General features: G+C 34.3%; 1 non-coding gene across 1 annotated transcript; it reads right to left on the bottom strand.

Annotated features, from left to right (window-relative positions):
- Positions 1-2,713: 2,713 nt before the first annotated feature.
- On the bottom strand, positions 2,714-2,819 carry LOC122122064. The gene has a single exon (XR_006150101.1). It is a non-coding gene; the product is annotated as a U6 spliceosomal RNA (small nuclear RNA).
- Between the last annotated feature and the right edge of the window lie 18,658 nt (positions 2,820-21,477).

Here is a 21,477-nt window from a genome sequence, read left to right as displayed (position 1 = left end):
TGTCTTCAACACAGACTGTGTTTGTGACATTGGGTTATTATGCACAGAGCTAAGCTTATAAATTATGGTCCAAAGAGAGGCAAATTTCTTCTGTCCCATAGTTCCAGTATCGGTTTTACAAAGTACTAAATCTTTTAAATATCATCACTTACTGTATTTTAAGAATTCAAGAATGAAAAAATTCACATATAATCACTCCAAAATGCTTTAAAATTAGGAGATGATAAAACAGGCCTCTGTGAAGTAAATTTTCTTCTACTTTTAAAATTATTCTGAAAGCCTTGTGCTGGTTTGTCACACCTGTAATGCTAACTACTCGAGATACCTACTCAAGAGGCTAACATCTGTGGATAACATTTGGAAGCCAATCAGGGCAAAATAAATTCATGAGATTATTTTCAAAAATTTTAATGAACTAGCAAAGTGCCAGGAATGGAGATGTAGCTTATATAGTAGCTCACCAATCTAGAGAGCAAGACGTAGCGAGATCTTGAGGCCCTGATTTCAAACTCTGAGCATGCTAACACGCAGGAATTCACACACACTCACTTTTTCAAAATATCTTAATATCAGTGTTTTGCATTAATTTCTTTGTTAATGATAATATATGGGTAAAATAGGCAAAATAAACTCTTCCATCTCAAAACATTTTTATACATTTTTGTAAAAATACTGTACAAAGGGGTTACAGTAACATGAGCAAAGTAATAAGTACATTTCCTGTCAAGCTTTGTTACCTCCTCCTTTGTTTTTCCCCCATCATTCCTTCCCTTCCACCTCCACAAGTACACTCCTCACAACCCCAAGCCCCACCCAATGTCCCCAGCCTAAATTGTAAAGTTCGTTTTTCAAAATAATGTCTTGTGCATCTATTGTTATACAATGGGTCAAACTGTATTCCTATTTAAGCATGTTGTTTTTTTCCCTTTCCCTCCCCAAACTAGAGAAGTGTATTTACAAGATGCAGGTGCACCAACATCAAATAAAGTGAAAACGAGGGTTATACTGTTGGGGAGGAACGTATAAAAAACAAAAAAAATCACGTTGTACATTATAAATATGTGAGAAACAACAGCAAGAAAGAAAAAAAATTGTGTCTCTATCTTGGGGGTCACTTAGCTTAACATCAACTTATTTAGTCATATACACAAAGTTTTTCAACATTTCTGCTTATCCCAGACATATACTAGTTATTGCAAATAAGGGATACCATGGGACCTATGTTTCTTTGGACTTGGCTTACATCAGTTAATATAATTTTTTCCAAGACTTTCCATTTCCTAACAAATTGGGCGATGTCATTCTTTCTGATGGAGGCATAGAATTAATATATAGACATATATATGTATATATATATATATATATATATATATATAGTATTTATGTGAGTGTGTGTTTGTACACACATATACACACAGAACATTTTCCTTTTTTGTTTTTTAGAGCAACTTAGTTTTCCACCTACATCATTTTTTCAAATGTTTTTATTGTGATTACATGGTTACATAAGTTCCCAAATTTCACAATATTGTGGGATAGTGATGCTTAGTTAAAGTCACAAACACATTCTAACTTTGATGGAGCAAATTGTCTATCATAGTCTACAACATTTATGAGTTCTATGAGCTTTGCAATAGAGTTACTTCATATATATATATATATATATATATACTTCTTTTGTTTTGAAATATATATATTTTTTGTTTTGTATGGCGTCAGCTATTCCCTCTTTCCCACTTGTTCCCTCCCTCCCTTCAGTGACATGGAGTTGCTTAGTTTATTTTGGTCAATGTCCAGTGCAGCTGATGGATCCCACTATTGTATGTTTTTCCCTGATTCTCTCTAGTCTTGTGTCGTCCTCTGGTTTCCCTTCAGTGTGCACATATGATCAGCAAAATGGGGTTATTTAGTAGTGATTCGACCAGATGAGTGGAAGTTCTTGGTTTCTTAAGTGTTGTTAATTTTTTCATATCACCTTACATTTTGGATTTAACATCCACTTATCATGGAGACCATGTTCCGTTCGTCTCTTTGCTTTTGGCTTACCTCGCTCAACATGACTTCCTGTAGCTTGATTGATTTCCTTAATAATGCCATTATTTTGTCCTTTCTAATGGATGGAAAATATTCCATTGTGTATAGTTACCACAGTTTTTGGATCTACTCATCTCTGGTGGTACATATGGTTTTTTTTCATATCCTGGCTATTGTGAACAGTGTTGCAATAAGCATGGAGGTGCATGTGTCCTTGAATATTAGTACCTGTTGTTCAGAATAGATGCCTAGAAGTGGTATCAATGGGCCATAAGGAAGGTCAATATTTAGCTTTCTGAGGACTCACCAGACTGATTTCCAAAGTGGTTGTGTAAATGTACATTCTCATACACACACACACACACACACACACACACACACACACAGAATGTTTTCTTGATCATTCTTTACTGAGGGGCATCGGAGTTGGTTTCATATCTTAGCTATGGCAAATAATGCTACAATAAACATTGTTGTGGTGGTAGTTTTAGTTTGGACTTGTTTCTGATCATTTAGGGGAATGCCCAAAAGTGGGATTGCTGTGTAATACGGGAGCTCTATGTGGAGTCTTTTGAGGAACCTGCAAACTCTTTCCAAAGTGGATGAACAAGTTTACACTCCCACCAAGAATGCAGTAGGCTTACCTTCTGGCCACATCCCTTCCAGCATCTGTTGTTGTAAAAGTATGGAACGATTCACTAATTTGCGTGTCATCCTTTTGCAGGGACCATGTTAATCTTCTCTGTATGTTCCAATTTTAGTGTATGTGCAGCCAAATTGAGCACAGAACATTATTGTATATATTAAGTGTAATTGATTTTCTTAAACTAGACAATTCAACAAAAAGTAAGTTCAAAAGAATTGTGAAATTTTGAACCATTTATTTCTTACATAAGCACACATTTAAGAGTAAAGTCAAGATCGACATGGCAAAAACAAAATAATTCCAGGTATTTGTTGTTCATGAGATGTGTAGGAAGAGGAATTCAATTATCTACACAAGGCACCTGTCATAGTGATCATTGCAGCAAATGTTAAGGTTTGTTAAAAGTTTTAATGATTTAAATATGTTTATTTTTGGGATTTGCTTATATATGATAAAATTAAGACTGTTTAGCAGGTCATAAAATTTTTTGATAAAGTATATAATATTTCTAGTAGCATGTACTAGTAAGTATGTACATTTCAGAGTTTATAGAAACTTTACTAATGAGAAGTTGCAAAGACTGTTTAAAGAAGCAGAGTGAAGAGTTAAGATTTAAAGTACACAGTTTCTGTTAAATCTTTAGGGCTCCCTTACGTTGTATGTTAATGATGAACAAATAATTATATAAGCCACATATAAATGATGAGATGAACTATAAATAGTAATCTTAGTGGGTAAATTTAAAGGCTACTCATAGCTTTATCCAGTTTTACATGTACAGGAATATGAGAAAATAGTAAAATCTACTATGTACACTTCAAATACTGAAAACCCTGGTAATTATTTTGTTTTTTATTTTAGTAATCATTAATATTTAATTTTTTTTTCTTCATAGCATTTTTTCCTTGTAATATAATAAAACATTTTGTGAGTCGTCATTAAGAGGTACTTTGAGAATATTATTGGGATGGCCACACCATTTTTCATAGGTGCATGTGAATTTACAAAGAGCAAAACTAAAAACAAAATATTGATTAAAATTTTTATCAAGTAGAGTCTGAATCAGTAGTGTTGATAAATGTCCACACCTAAAATCTTAACCCTAGGCTGAAGTAGTGGTATTACAGAATTGAGGCCACAAAATTGAGAAACTGTGTTTTGTTTTGTTTTTGTTTTTTTTGCTTTGTTTTTGTTGGTTGTGGGGCTTGAACTCTGGGTCTTGGGTACTGTCCCTCAGTTCTTCAGCTCAGGGCTAGTGTTACCACTTGAGCCACAGCACCACTTTCATTTTTTCTGCTTATGTCGTGCTAAGGAATGAAATTCAGGACCTCATTCATGCAAGTCAAGCACTCTACCACTGAGCCACCTTCCCAGCACCTGAGAAACTGTGATTTAAAAAATCATGTGAACAATATTTGCTTTCTCCTTTGGGTTATATAATGAAATATGTAAACATATTTTTATATTTTTGTGAATTGTCATACTTCTAAATTTATAATAACTGCAGCCAATTTATCCTTTTCAAAGTCAAGAAATATTTCTGAGAGTTTGCTTCTGTGAAGACTGTTTTTGCATTTATAATTTCTTCTGAGTCATTTTTATTTTTTATCAAAATCACTTTATATTTTATGTTGATGAGTTATCATACATCAACTACCTTCAAATGTACATGTAGAGTCTCAATATAGCAGTATGAATATTCTCATACAACTCGTTTATCTGTTAAACACTTTAAGTATTATGATATTTTTCCCTCTCTTGCACTCTCTCATTTCTGCTCTTTCTCTTTCATGCTCTATGTCTGCTACTTAGATTTTCTGCTGGTCTACTATTATCCGTCAGGATCCACTGGTTTTGTGGGGATAGGGACCATCCCTTACCCTTGCATTCTTTAAGAGTTATAACAGTGACGTGAAATTATTCTTTGCCACTCTAAATGGCAAAACAACAGATCTAGGAATTCCTTTTCACTTTAAGTACTATTATAAATTTTATCTCATATGAATCATTGAGACTGATAAGATACTTTTAGCTTGGGACCTAAAAGTTCTTTTTCTTTACAAGCAACCTTTTACTTTTATTATCAGTAAGTAACAAGAACAAAGCTATCCTATGGAAAGTAGGCTGAAGTTGTTCACAGGGATGAAAAACAAAGTAATGGGGGAAGTAAGTACAAAGGATATCCCTCATATAGCACAGATCCTTAAGAGCAGTTTATGATGTACACTTTGTGATAAGCACAATGTGCTGGGAACTGTAGATTAAATCACTGAACACCTGATATATATTTATATGCACATATATTTATATATGTATATTTATTTACATATGCATATATGCATATATAGGCCCATATATGTACACATGAATGTTACTATACACACAAATACATACATATGTACACACATGTACACATGCACAAATGGAGAAAGACACATAGATATAGCCAACAAAAGTTTCACTAGTTGTTGAATATGCCTTTGACAGAATGCTTGGTAACAAATGTGTTGAAGATATATTTGTCTCTAAGAGTTCTTTTACCACTCCTTTTATCTCTTACAACTGGTAGGTTTAGAGAGATTCGACTTGAAAAAATGCAGTACAAGTGATAGCAAGTCACTCGGAAATCTAAATAAGTATAGGCCATATGGTGTCTCCCTGCTCCCCATGGAATGCTTGCTCTTGTAGACACTCTCAGCAGCCAAAGTAGTAGGATTATTAAGAATAAAGTTATAAGGCTTTAAATGGCATCCTTCCTTGGGCTCTTTTCCAACAGCCAGCATCAATTCCTAAGCAGATGAGTGACTCCCCAGAAGACGGGAGCACAGGTCAAAATTTAACTAACCCATATGAAAAGTCTAAAGTGAGAAATGCTGACTGAGGTCGTGCTGATGTCCTAGCCACTAAAATAAGAAAAAAAGAAAGTTTTTTTATGTATTAAAATTTAAAAATAATTTGTAACCTGTCAATAAATGTGTAGAACACAATTATATCAACTGACAAAAGATGATGTGTATTTCATTTATGTGATTTTGGACTTGGAAAGTGTTTTTAAGTGTGTCTACACAAGTAGAATCAGCATGAAACAAGCCAGCATTTCTTCATTTAAGACACAGGGAAAGGATACAGGTTGTCCCATTGTAACAATGCGATTTGCAAGATACTATTAGAGGGAGGTGGACGGAGGTGTTGTGGATGTGTGAAGGTAAGGAATAGTAGGGGAATACAAAGGAGGTGGTAACAATGCTCAATAAGAAATGTAATCATTACCTTACTTATGCAACTGTAACCCCTCTGTACAGTATCTTTACAATAAAATATATATTAAAAACATACTAGGAAAACTGTACATATAGCAAGTTGTATTTTTCACTCAATATAAGTAAAGTATTAGTTTTAGGACCACAGGCATACTAAAATTTTGGATGCTCAAATTCTCTACATAAACACAGTATATTATTTTCATTAGAATCTGCCCACAACCTAGTGCAGTGTAATTTCTGTGAAAATTTTTACTATATTCTATGTTATAGTGGAAAATAAAATATATTCACTATCAACAGATACAAATTTATTTCAGATAATTTTTGTCTGCATTTTGTGGATGGAATTGCGAGAGCTAATTTGAAAAGCACAAATTTAATCACCAAGAGCTATCTTCACGATGTAACAAAGATATAATAAAACATCATTGAATGGTATGGGACTCTAAGGAGAAGTACTTCAATTGAAACATTATCAGAAATTGTAAGCAAACAAAGACTATATAGAAATGCAGCTGCTAGATTTCTCATGGAGAGCTTTTATAACATTTGAAAAACAAGTCAGAACCTCATGGAAGTGTAGACAATTTTCCTTCACCTTTCTGTCAATCTTGGTCATTATCAATCATAATATGCTAATCTAGAATAATCTTGTAATAAGAAAATGTTTATGAGAAGTGGAGGAGAATGGTGGAGAAGAACCTGGAGGCTAAACAATCTCTCTCACAGAAAGCAATTTTAGTGTTCCAGCGAACAGTACTAGGCTAGAGTATCACACTGTGTGCCATCATAGTACAGAATTTGGCTAGAGAGGGAAAATCCAGGGAAGGAGACAGATCTGAGCAGTTGCTGTAGCCATGGCTGAGGCAGCTTTGGTGGCTGCCATAGTCACTCTGCCATACATACAACAGAGGGGGTCCAGGACAAAGGCACCAGACACAGTGGGTGAGCAGATTCTACTCAACACCAGCAACAACTGAAAAGGAGCAAATGAGTTAAACCATCTTAACAGGCCCATATCAAGCACTGAAATAGAAAAAGCAGTAAGAGACCTCTGTTCTTAGAAAAGCCCAGAACCACATTGATTTACAGCAGAATTCTACAAGGTTTTCAAAGCAGAGCTCATACCAACACTCCTCCAACTCTTCAATGAAACTGAAGGAGAAAGTTCACTACCAAACTAGTTCTATGAAGCCATCATAACCCTCATGCCAAAACCAGGTAGGAACTCATCAAAGAAAGAGAATTACACACCCATTACTTTGATGAACATTGATGGCAAACTTCTCAACAAAATTTTCGCCAAACAATTCAACAATTCATCCAAAAAATTACATACCATGATCAAACAAGATTCAGTTCAGGGAAGCAAAGTTGGTTCAATATACGCAAATCAATTAATTAACACCATTTTATGATGAAGTTTCTGCATAAACTAGGAATCCAGGGAATATTCCTCAATAAAATAAAGGCTGTATATGACAAACCTGCAGCCAGGATTATACTAAATTGTCAAAAAGTAAAGACATTTCCTCATAACTCAGAAACGAGACAAGGACGTCCACTCTCTCCACTTCTCTTCAATTTACTTTTAGCATGCCTAGCTACAGCAATAAGAAAATATGAAAACATAAAAGGGATCCAAACAGTGGAAGATGAAGTAAAACTCTCTCTCTTTGCAGATGACATGATCTTGTATTTAAAGAATCCCATGGACTCCACTCCCAAATTACTCATGCTGATTCAAAACTATGGCAATGTATCAGGGTATAAAATTAACCCTCAAAAATCAATGGCTTTTCTGTACGCCAACAATGAGAAAAGAGTGGCTGAAATCAGAAAAGCAACTCCATTCTTAATAACCCCACAAAAAATAGAATAGCAATGAATTAACTTAACCAAAGGAGTAAAGGATCTCCATGATGAAAACTTTAAAAACCTGAAAAAGGAAATCAAAACAGAACTTAGAAAGTGAAAAAACTCCCTTGATCCTGGATTGGAAGAATTAACATCATGAAAATGGCAAAACTTCCCAAGGCTATCTACAAATTCAATGAAATACCAATCAATATTTCAATCTCATTCTTCAAGGAAATAGAAGAGGCAATCCAAAAAGTCATATGGAAGGATAAAAGGCAATGAATAGCATAAACAATTCTTAACAGAAAAAACAGTGCTGGAGTAATATCAATATCAAATTTCAAACTCTACTACAAAGCATTAGCAAACAAAACAGCTTGGCACTGGCACAAGAACAGAACTCAGGCCCAATGGAATAGAATTGAAAACCCAGAAATGAGCCTACAGACCAAAAGGCACCTAATCTTTGATAAAGGAGATAAAAAATAGAATGGAAGAAAGACAGCCTCTTCAGTAAAATGCTGGCAAAACTGGTTAATCACTCATAGAAAACTAAAGCTAGATGCTTATCTATCATCCTGTACCGAATCAGAAAAAAATGAAAAGAATACTTAAAAAGACCAAAAGTTCAGAAGAGATAAACACACACACACACACACACACACATGCACACACACACACACACACACACACACACACACACACACACACACACACACACACTCACACGTATACACCTAAAATAAAAATTATGGGAGGAAAATAAAATTAATAGAAAACAATTTTAAAAATTAAAAAATTTTTAAAAAGATTCAAGTAAGAGTTCTTTGATTGCAACAATGAGATGTACAATTCATTATGTCGAAAAACGAACTTAACACCTTTGGTGGGGGGTAGGGGAGGATAGGTGAAGGGAGGGGAGAAGTATGGGAAGGCATGGGAAGGGGAAACAAGTAGGCAACAATGCTTGATAAGAAATATACTCGTTATCTTGCCCATGTAATTGTAACTCCTCTGTACTGTATTCTCACTATAAAAAATAAAATTAAATTTAAAAAAAGAGTTCTTTGATTTTTTTTTTTTGGTGGGGGGATGGGGGCAATGGTACGATTGTGTATCTCCCGTGTCCATTACCAGTCTCTTGGTGGATCTCTGGTCTGCTTGTGGTGTTTGGTTTTCCTGTGGCTTGATTGTTTTCTTAAGTCAGTTTGTTTGAACAGGCAGAAAAATGCTTTGCCTAACCCATTGTTTTGTGATCCTCCTCCCAGGCTAGTTCAGTGGGAGGTAGATTTGCTTTGAGTATCCCAAAAGAAGGAGATGGGAGTTTCCTCTAGATTGGAGACGCTGTGATAAGACTAGGTTATGGGTAGAGTTGAGGCCTTTCAGCAATCAGTAGCTTTTCCTTGTTGGGTTAGCTCCTGAGACTCTCAGAGAGCCCAGCTTGGAGCCATTCTCAGGGTTTATGTTTACTGAGTTTTAATTGTTGTCTAGGCTGCTGTAGGGAGGGGCAGCCTCTGGCTCTGTTTACCCAGTGATGAAAGTCACTCCTCAGGGGGCAGATTTTTCTCTGTCTGGGCTACTTGACTTTCCCATGGGTGGAGCTGAACCTGGGAGGTCAGGTAAGGTTCCTGTGACCTGCTAAATGACTCTTTTGTTTTCTTCCAAGGCCTGTGTTGGAGCTAGTTGCTCAGCCTGGCCTTTGTTAATATCAAAGACAGAGATCTCCAGTGGTAGGGAACATGCAGCCTTCCCTTCTCTGCTCCCTGAGAAGGAATGAGATGAGGGTTCTACTCATGCTAGAGTATTGTTCCTGGGCAGTTTCTGGTCTGTGATCTGCAGGATGAAGATATCTGCTCCTTATCAGTTCTTGCTTGTGTTGGGTAGAATCCACTTGCCAGCCACATCTGGTGCCTTTGTCTGCTATTCCCTCTGTAGTTATGGCTGCCAAGATTGTCTCTGCTACCAACTCTGCCACTGCAGCCATGGCTAGCTGCATGTGTTCAGATTTGTTTCCTTGCTTGGATTTTCCTTCTCTGTCCAAACTCTCTGTATTGAGATGAACTACTTGGTGTGTCTCTGTAGCCGAAGACTGTTCACTGGAATACTTAAATGCTTTCTATGGAGAGCTTGTTTAGCCTTCAGCTTCTCCTCTGCCATCTTCCCCCGAATCTCATGATGTTTTATGTGTTTTTTTTAGGGAAAAATGTCATTGGTGTTTATATTTTGTGTTGGCATAAAATGAGCCTACTATTGTCTTAATTTAATAAAATAAAACTCTCTGAGCACTGGTGGCTCATGCTTGTAATCCTAGCTACTCAGGAGGCAGAGATATGAGGACCTCAGTTCAAAGACAGCCCAGGCAGAAAAGTCGGTGAGACTCTTATCTCCAATAAGCCACTAGAAAACCAGAATTGGCACTTTGGCTCAAGTGGTAGAGCACTCACCTTGAGCTGAAGAGTGTAGGACCAGTGCCGAGGCCCAGAGTTCAAGCCCCATGAATGACCAAATAAACAAAACAAAACAACAACAACAAAAAAACTCTCTGATTCTATGACAGCAAAAATTTTGTGGGTAATGGTTAAGAGCAGGTTGTCATTCCAAAAAAAAAAAAAAAATATATATATATATATATATATATATATATATATATATATCACCCACCAAAAAAGAGGAACAATAGGAAATATATAGCAGGAAACTTATAAATCTTAATGGACGAACAGTCTGTCAGTTTGTTTTAACTTTTTATCAAAAATGAAAGTAATACTTGATAATATTTTATTAAGGCATTTAAATTTCTTTGACCTTGACATTTAACATTCACTTTAAAAAGAAATTCAACAGGTGACAGTGTTTTCTCCTTACTTTTCCAAAGAAATGATTATTTCATCATTATAGTGTATAGCACAATATAACCAGAAAGCATTTGTTAAGGAAAAAAAAAATTCCCATTATTTGTTTTGCTTGTCTGTATTTAAAGCTGCATACCACATCTTACCCACCCTATTGTCTGTTTTCTCTTTTGAAACATTTCAGTAAATGTGTCAGCCAGCAAAGTTTTACAAAATAGCCTGCTTTCATTCATTGTGCTTTCCAAAATATATCTTACAAATGCTAACAACAAAACACAACTTGAAACATCTGTGAATTTTTCTATTTATGGTGCAAAGTAATCACTTTCCATAATCCCTAGAATCAGCTCTTCACAGGCATTAAACGGTCTTTCACTTCCATGTTTTAGAACAGCAGCATGTAACAATGGTGTACATGTTAATTTGTTCACCACATCTGGTTTGTTTACAGCAAGGACTGAGATGAGTTGAGTAATTATGTAGTTTAAAAAGGCTCTGAGTTGGGGATAAAGAATATCCATTTATGTGATTAATATTTAAATTTAGTTCTATAATGTATACTCCTTCAATTTTCTGGCTAACATGTTCTACATACTAAGTATTTTTAAAAGAAATATTGTACGTTGTTTCCTTGGTGACAACGTAATTGGAAGACTTAAAATTTTCCTATACCATGGCCATCTGAAATGAGATGGATGTACTTAGGTTAGCATAAAGAAATTTTGGGACAGCATTAATGTTTGAATCTTGGATGGGATGTGATTGGGAATTGTGAAAGGCTTTCATAGTATGAGAAGAAAAACAAAAGGCCATACTAATACTTTTATCGGTCACATTGTTTTATTAGTATATTCAAACACACACATATAAACACACAGATACACATTATGAAGACCCAGTCAGTCTGAAAGAAAAATTTTTAATAGGAATTCCCTAAAATATTTAGTCTGCTGAGATCTGATTAGAATTTACAGAAATATCTATTGGCTTCCACTCCTAGACAAGTTATTATCATTGATGAAGATGTTGCCATTTGAATTTAGAATACCCCAGAAAGACCTATGTGTTAAAGAAAAATGACATTCCAATTCCTCCCAGACTGTGGAGCATACCTGAATAGTTCTTCTGTAGATTAAGTTATTCAGAGTGAAACTCATGAGAAAATAGACTCTCATCTTCTTTCTTGTTCTATCTTTTAATCATTCTAGGTAAAAATCATTTCTCTTTGACATACTCCCCTCCTTGACATTGTCTTGTCACTGGCCCCCAAAGCAATAAAACCAGCTGAACATACACCAAAACATTCAATCTTGTACATCTGAGTAAGCTTTTCTGCTTAATAAGTGGACAATATCACTTATTATGGTATGTTATCAAACTAACCCAAAGTTCTAGTCTTTCTAACAATGTGGAGTATATTAAAATGTGCTTCATTATAAAATATCTAACTCTATGTTGTATATTGTGTTTTTTTTTCTGTTGATCCTAGCGCTTACAATCAGGGCCTAACTGTAAAACAGTTTGCAATAAATAATCACATTACTTTTATGATTCCATAATTTTACTTGTTTTCCTACAAATTTATAGAATAGTGTAGCTATGGAAATCAATAAATATTGAATTTTGATATCAGATTATCTATCACTGCAAGTGTTGTCAAAATTTATCTACACTGAAATGATTGCCATTGATATCTTTCTCAAGATTCCAAATGTTTATACTTTCAGCTGACCTTTTACAAAACTCATACCCCAAACATAATTTTTAGTTTGTTCATGCAATCATAAATATATGGCACAAAAAGTTAATTAACTTTATTTGCTGTCACTAATGGAGTATACCTAATAGAATTAAGTATATACCCTCAGGGAAATAAGATATTTCCTTCTAAATCCAGACTTGCAGGCAGACAGACAGACACCCACACCCACACACATACACACACCCACACTCTCTCTCTCTCACACACACACACACATACTTACCACTCTGACTCAGGTTAGGTTCCAGACATTGGGGATCAGACAATGATCTATTAATCAAACTTTCTTGTCCAGACATAAAATACATTAATAATTCCACACATATAGAAACACCAGATCATTCAAAATAATGAGAATATTTAACAGAACCACCCCGCTCTGAGCCATCTACTCCCTGATTTCATTCACTCATGTCGATGCATTTTTCATATCATAATTAAAAATCTTTTTGTATCTCTCTGATTAGCAGAAAATATGTTATCATATAAGAGAAAATGTAGGTAAAATTACTTTTTGCATATGAAATAATGACATTCCTGAGGATAAAACATGCCTGTTTTTCAGTTTGTTTGCCAAAATGGAACTATTAGATCTTCTGAGTATTTAACTTTATACCTGAACCTTCAAATTTCACTAGGATTTGAATTGTGTTACTTACAACGTTAATGTAAAATAAAAGCATTACTAAATATAAAGAAAATTATAATTTTATCACACTTTAATCCCTGAATTGACTTTATTATAAAAACAATTACATTTATATAACATGATAAACATCATGAAACAAATTATGAGGTATGGAAACAGAAGAGTCCGTTTTTTGTTTACTGTATGTTGTTGTTATTTATAGTTTGTGATGATTCTGCCTTCTTTACCTTATGCATGGTATATTCATTCTATGTCTTCAGGAAGGTGGGGGTGGGCACAAAGCTTTAGGGAAAGGGGGAAAAAATGAAGCAGTGAAATTCCTTGAACATTGATGAAAGTGAACTATTTAACACATGGGTGGGGAAAGAAGTGAGGGAATGGGAAAATATGAGGGAACTGAAGACATTTCATAAAAGGAAATGTACACATTACTTGACTCATGTAATTGTAATACCTCTATAAATCAACTTAATAACAGGGTAAATTTATTTTAAAAAGGCAAACAAAATATCGTTTCTTAGAATCTTACAAGTATGTTTTGTTCACTGGTTTGAGCTGGTTGAGTCTATCTCTGAAAATAGCTACATTGACATTCATTGGGCGAATTTTTGAGCTACTGGTATATAAAAGTCAATTATGATTGTATGTTTTTTGAGACTGATTCATTTATTTCTTTATCTAATTTGTATAATTTCTATCTACCAGTTTTTGAATTGGCTTGTTCCTGTTTTTCAAGGACCTAGTGGTGCATTATTAGTGCTGATTTAAGATTGTTCTAATTTGTTGATGTACATACTCAAATCTATAAATTTTCCTGAGTATTGCCTGTGTTCTTGTGTCCCATAGGAGGTAGTATTTTGTCTGTTCACTTCCACTGAATTCCATAAACGTTGGAACTTCCCTCCATATGTCTTCAGTGACTCACTGATGATTTGGAAATGTGTTACTCAGTCTCTGTGAGTTTCAGAATTTTTTGTGACGCCTTTTGATGATGAGATCTAATTTGGTCCCATTGTCGTCTAACAGGATATAGGGAGTAATTTCATTTTTATTTTTGAATTTTCACAGATTTTCTTTCTGATCTAAGATATGATCTATTTTGGAGAACGTTCCATGAGCTGTTAGGTATAGCTTGCCAAAACAAGTATTTGGTTTTGATTTTTTGCTAGATTTTGACCTGGATGGCCCGTCCAGAGGTAAGAATGATGTGTTCAAGCAACCAACAATGTGTTTGGATGTATGCATATTTTTAGGGCAAGTAGTATTTGTCTGATGAATTTGAGAGATCTAGGATTCAGGGCATTGATATCTAGCATTGTTATATCCCTCTGATGGAGAGTTTCCTTCATCAACATTTAATGTCCTTTTTAGTCTCTTTTTACCTTTATACCAATTTTAATTTAAACCCAATCTTATCTAATATTAATATAACTAATCTGGCCTGTTAATGAGGTCCATTTTTAGTTTGTAAAGATGATATACAGAAGGGATCCAATTACATAAGTCAGATAATGAGCACATTTCTTTTTCAACAATGTCACCTCTTCCCACATGTTGTCCCAGTTTTTCCCTTTCAACCCCCCTCCCCCCTAAGTTGTATAGTTCATTTACAAGGTAGTGTCTATTGAGTGGCACTGCTACATTTGTTTACACTTTGTCCCACCATTTCTGTGTTTCCCTTGCCCTTTCCAAACTTATATATAAACCAAAGGTGCAGAAATTAAAACGAAATAACAGCATCCGAATTCAGATGGAAAAAGCAAAATAATAAAAAAAACTCTCATTATCATTTCTTGGAGATCAATTTGATGAACATTATTTTATATGATAATATTCATATAGCTATTGATCCTTTGTGATCCTCTCCAAAGGGCATCCTCCTTTGATCTCACTGTATAATGTTTAGAATCCCATGTAATTTATCATGTCCAAATGTAATGTTTTCTCTTTTACCATCCAAGTGTGTTAAGTTGTAGAATTAGAGGCACATTCTAATACAACAAATGAGGGAAATCGGGCAACCTATATTGCTTTGAGTCTGACATTCTTCACTTAATATAGGTTTGTTCCAAGTCTTTCCATTTCCTTATGAATGGTGTAATATCACTTTTTCTGGGTGAATAGAGTTGCATCATACTTAAGAGTTTCTTCATGGCAAAGGAAAAAATTAGCAGGATATATAGAAAGAGAATAGAATGGAAGGAGATATTTACTAACTAAGCATTAGACCAGGGTTTACATAACTAACCTATATTTAGAGATCAAATAAACGCTCAAATCAACAAGAGCCCTATTAATATATTGGATAATGACTTAAAGAGAACTTCTTAGAAGAAAAGTAAAAATGACAAATAGACATATCTCTCTCCATGAAAGAAATGCAAATCCAAACAACACTGAGATTCTTCTCACCCCTGTTACAATGTCATTATGAAAAAAAAGAACAATCACATTTACTAATAGGGATGTGGTCCAAAGGAAACTCTATTACATTGTTGGTGGAAATGTAATCTTGTTCAACGACTTTGGAAAACATTATGGAGGTTGCTCACAAAACTGAATAAAAAGCAACCTATGATCCAGCAATTCCACTTATGGGCATTTATCCAATAGAGCAGAAACAAGGCCACACTGAAGCTGCCAGCACAATCATGTTCATTGTTGCATTATTTTCTGTAGCCAACATATGGAATCAGCCTAGATGCCTCTCACTGCAAAAAGGGATCAAAAATTGTGTGCGTGTCTGTATATGAATTATATATATATATATATATATGTATATATATATATATATAATTTCATTGATCCCTATTTACAAATATGTATGTATATATACATACATAATCAAATTTTATTAATCAATCAGAAAGAATCATATTGCACCATTCTTTTTTGGGGAGTGGGGGGGTCCAGTCGTGGGACCTGAGCTCTAGGGCTTGGGCACTGTCCCTCAGATCTTCAGCTCAAGGCTAGCGCTCTACCACTTGAGCCAGAGTGCCACTTCCGGCTTTTTTTCTTTTTGCTTATGTGGTGCTGAGAAATCGAACCCAGGGCCTCATGCATGCAAGGCAAGCGCTCTACCACTGAGCCACCTTCCCAGACCCTACTGCCCCATCTTAAGGAAAATGAAAGACTTAGAAATAATCATATTAAGTGAAATTACTGGACCCAGAGAAAATTAGGTTGTATGACTTTCCTTATGTTTGGTAGACAGAAGGTGCACATAAATGTAAAGTTAAACATACTGGATGATATCCAAGGAGGTAAATGAATTATCTGAAGTGTCAGAGTCCATGGAAAGTGTAAATAGTATAGTTCTCTTCAAAGATTAAGTCAAAACCCAACAAAATAAATACCAGTAAATGCGGACTACAAGAGAGGACAGTGGGGGGCAAGGTGAGAGGGGTAGGAAATTGAAATGGATAGAGTACAGGCAAGAATCTATTGCATACTTCCCAGAATTGAAATAAACAAAATAATGGATAGTATGAAATGGGGGTGAAGATGTTGAAGTGGTAACACAATTCCAGGTGTACTGTATACACAAAATGATTTGTTAAATGGCAAGTAATTCCATACATAACATAATGTTGAGATAAGTATGGACTTTGTTGATTGGGAGGGGTGGATGAGAATGTTGAATGGAGTGACATTAATCAAGATGAATTGTATTCATAAACTGTTTCAGTGAATGGCAACTCCTTTTTACAAATACTTAAAGATAATAAAAGTATTCAAAAGGTTAATTATGATAGTTGAATAGAGCGTTGAACCTCAATTCAATTCCCATTTAATAATATTTGTAACTTGTAGTTTTTGAGAATAAAGTTCAAATAATAAAACATTATGAATAGTTTTTTTCAAAAATTTGAAATTTAAATCAATGCTAATTTGCTTTTTGTCCACTATTGGGCTGTTATAAGAAAATACTTCAAAGTAAGTTGATTAAAAACATCAAGACTATATTACCCATACTCTAGAAGCTTGAACATTGATTATAAAAATGATTATTCAAAGCAAATCTTTGTCTTATGGGTGTCTACTCTCCGGTTCATTATAATCTGTTTGCTGGACATTCACATGGCAGACTAGTTATATTGGGCTTCATTTATCAGGAACATTTTTGCAGGGTAATCTCTGAAAGGCTGATTCTAATGTCATCAGACAGGGGAATAGAATTTCAATACGTGTAATTGGAAGGAGTTACAGTGTCCAATACTTTTTGCAACTTTTTCTTTAACTCAGTGTAGTGTATCATTTGGATATTATTTCATAGAAAATAATAACTTAAGGACAAACCTATATCGTGTAAATTATGTGAATGATTCTTCTTATAATGGGAATAATTGTAGTGATGACAAAGTGAAGTATGATTGTTTTGTGGCTCTTGAATCACATCATAGGTAATCATGTAAACATGTTCAGCCTTTCTAAGGCCCTTCTGATGTATTTGAACAATCTCCAATGAGTTAACTGATTTCAGAAATACAGATCTCCTTAGATTTTAATTGCTGTCTGCTATTAAGACTCCCACAGACACCAAAATCAGAGTATGATAATTTCTCTGATAAAACATAAAGTATAAGTTGTTATAATTAATATAATATGAAGACTGTAATATTAATAGCATTATAAATACTAGTGCTCACATTATATAATATATTGACATCCTTTGGTACCATCAATTTTTAAAATATATATAACAATGTAAATAGTTTGCAAATAGTTATTTGATGATGTATAGAAAATGAGAAAAAGATTTGTGTACATATTCACTTGAGATGCAAACAGATTCTTCTGGTTATTTCTGATCCTTCCTTTGTTGGTTTCATTCATGCATGGAGAACATGCAGCAAAGTGACAATTGTAACCTTGCGTTTACAAAAGGGTTAACTTACATGAAGTTTATGTTGGGCTAAATAACAGATTTTATAAATTAAATTGGTTTTGTCCCTTCCTTCCTTCGTTCCTTCGTTCCTTCGTTCCTTCCTTCCTACCTTCTTTCCTTCTTCCTTCCTTCCTTCCTGCTGTCTTTCCTTCCTCCTTCCTTCCCTCCATCCCTACCTCTCTCTTTTGCTCTCTTCTTTTTTCTTTCCTTCTTTCCTCTTTTCTTTCCTCCTTTCTTTCTTTCTCTCTTTCTTTCTTGCTTTTCTTCTATTCTTCCTTTCTTTCTTTTACAAATAATATTTCTTAAGTGTATACATAAAATACCAATGTGTTATGAGTAATTAAAAATATTAACTAGATTAATATTAATTTTAATGACCTATGTTATATCTTAAAGCAAATTGTACTAAAAACCACTTCATAAAAGTTGCAGGATATGAAGCAAATATTACTATTCATGATATTGTGTATTTCTTTAAACTAAAATAAGTATCTAGACATAATATGCATGTGTGCATGTGGGTGTGTGTTATTCTTGTGATTTGAACTCAAGGTCTATGCCTTAGTTTTTTTCACTCAAGGTTAGTTTGACCCACAACTCCACTTCTGGCTTTGTGTGTGTGTGTGTGTGTGTGTGTGTGTGTGTGTGTGTGTGTTTGTGTGTGTGTGTGTGTGTGTGTGTGTGTGTGTGTGTGTGTGTGTGTGATTGAGATTTGTCTCACAAACTTTCTTGCCAAAGCTGGCTTTGGTCCCCAGCTTCCTGAGTAGCAAGGATTACAAGCTTTAGACACTCATATTCAGCATAGATATATCTAAGAATAAAATAAATTTATTATTTGAATTCTAAAGGCTCAATTTAATTAATTAACATTTAGATATTTATTTAGTTGTTAAATCTGAACCTGCACTGTGGAAAAATACTGTTCATTTTTATGAAAAAATATACACTTGAAGGTTTAAATTACAGAATCTTTGGACAAATTGAAATACTCTATTATTCAAAAGCGACAAAGAGATCATTAATCAAATTTCTCATGTAAGATAAAATCAATAGGCTCTGTCAGGATGAATGAAGCAATTTGTCATTAACTTTGATTATTATCTACTGAAGTCAACAGTCATTTTTAGAAATTGAATCAATCTTAATATAAGATAACTAAAGCAAGATATTCCATGACTTTTCCAATTATTCTTATAGACTTGAATATAACTTATTTTTGAATGGCAGGAAATTCATATTATACCTACTTTGTATAGAATAATTAAGAAATAAATGACCATCATAGCATTCATTTTTCCTTCACTAGAAAGAATGAAACTTGCTATAGACGACAAAATACTTTAATGGAAATGCCAGAAAATTATGAAAAGTTCAAGTCACTATAAGTTGAATGAAATAGACATTTTTGAAGGTAACAAATTGTAATCTCTTGAAGCTTCTTTATCTGTTAAATAAAATGTATTTGTGTTCAAAATATTTCATTCATCTCTCCAACAGTGGTATAACCAAACCAACTCCATGCCAAATAGCTTATCTGATTAATTCAAGTAAATATTTAGGAAGAGAAGTTATCACACTTGTATAGCAATATCTACCCACCATTCTAGAAATTAAATCTGAAATCATAAAAGATTGGGATTAATAATTAGCTTTCACTATGTTGCCATAAAGAGGTGGTGAACCTTTTCAAGTGGGCACAGTTGTAGAGGTATGGTCACTGAGAACTTGTGATCAATGAAGATGTTAAGATAAATGTCCTTTCTTTCTCTTCCTTCTTTTCCTTCTCTGTCTCCTTCTCCTTTTCCTTCTTCCTCTTCTCCTCTTTCTCTCTCTCCCACACCTATTCCTCCTCTTCTTTACTTTCTGTCTCCCATGAAAACACATACTCCATGAGATGTTCCTGACATTGTGTTCTGTGCCACCACCAACCCAAAACAATTAGGATAAGAAACATAAACTGAAATGTATAAAATCAGATGCCAAAATTAATCTATCCCCTTATTAATTAATTTTATAAAATATTTTGTCATATGAATAGGAGACTGACACAGCATGCTCTCATTTATTATAAGGGATAGGATTTACTGGAAAAAAATCTGACTAACATCACCCTAGTGAAATGATTGATTTAATAAATATTACATTAGGACAAATCTACTTTAAAATATCAGATATACTTCAACAAGAGGCAAAAAATTCACCTCTATGTTTTGCTAAGAAAAGACATCAGAATTCAATCTGTTCCTCAAGGAAATTGACCTATAATTGGCAGTATTGTCAATTTCATAAATGATTTAAGAAGACTGAAGAACAAATTTCAACTCTAACTAAGAGATAAAATTTACTTTGTCCCTGTAAACAACCTTTGTATTCTATTTATGTTTGGTCCACAAAATGACTTGTATTCTATTTTAATTATATTTTAATTGACTTTAAGTAGTTGCATGGGAGTTGCTGTTTGACCATGCAATTTATGAATAGTGTTTAGTGAGTTATTTTCTTGTCTTTCTTCTCTCCTGAGGTTTGAACTCTGGGTCTGGGCGGTGTGCGTGACCTCCTTTCGATGAACAGTAGAAGTCTATCACTTGAGGCACAGCAGGACTTTGATTTTTCTGACATTTAATTGGGGATAAAATCTCACAGACATTCCTACCTGGGCTGGTTTTAAACCTCCATCCTCAGTCTCCTGAGTATCTAGGATTACAGGCATGAGCCGTTAGTGCCTGTCTTAATACAATGCATCTTTTTCTTTTTAACCCTCCTGGGGCTTGAACTCAGGGCCTTGGCAATGTCCACGAACTTCTTTTCCTCACATTGGCACTTTATAACTTCTGTCACAGTGCCAATTCCAGCTTTTTTTGTTAAGGTAGAACTGAGGAATCAAACCCAGGGCTTCACACTATTCTCCTAAGACTACTACTAAGCCATATTCCCAGCTCAATACAATGCATCTTGATGATCATTACCCTCATTCTTTTCAGTCCTATCTCATTCCTCAATTTACATAATTTTGTAGAGAATTCACTGACTTGCAGTGTCATATACAGTCACTCAGAGGATATATCACCGATTATATTTTATTGACAGTCTTACTCATCAACATATTAAACGTGTGCCTTATAGAATTCTGTGATTTTAAATTCTAAATTATTACTCAGATTCACCCATTACTATTCTAAAATTTTTCTTAAGTTTAATGCAAATGCAATCTGTAATTCTTAGATAAAGTACAATGATTAATAGAATGTTAAAGAGTTGGACTATGAATATCATCTTCAGTTCTAGAACATTTTATCATAGCTACACTCTCAAAGTACTCCAATATCTATTATTCAACACTTCCTGTCATCATTTCAACCTACCCTCCACTTGACCAACCATTACTTCATAGTCTACCACTACGTCTGTGTCCATTTTAAAAAGCTGATATAATTAGAAATTGAAGTCTATTTTATCCATTCTTCCCAAGTAAAATTAGCTTCCAAACCAAGTCCATATAAATTTTTCCCAGGGATATACCATA

This window comes from Dipodomys spectabilis, unplaced genomic scaffold, assembly GCF_019054845.1.
Source record: "Dipodomys spectabilis isolate Male_0828 unplaced genomic scaffold, ASM1905484v1 ptg000203l, whole genome shotgun sequence".
NCBI lineage: Eukaryota > Metazoa > Chordata > Mammalia > Rodentia > Heteromyidae > Dipodomys > Dipodomys spectabilis.
Note: the sequence above shows the minus strand (reverse complement) of the source record. Positions and strands in the feature narration are given on the sequence as shown.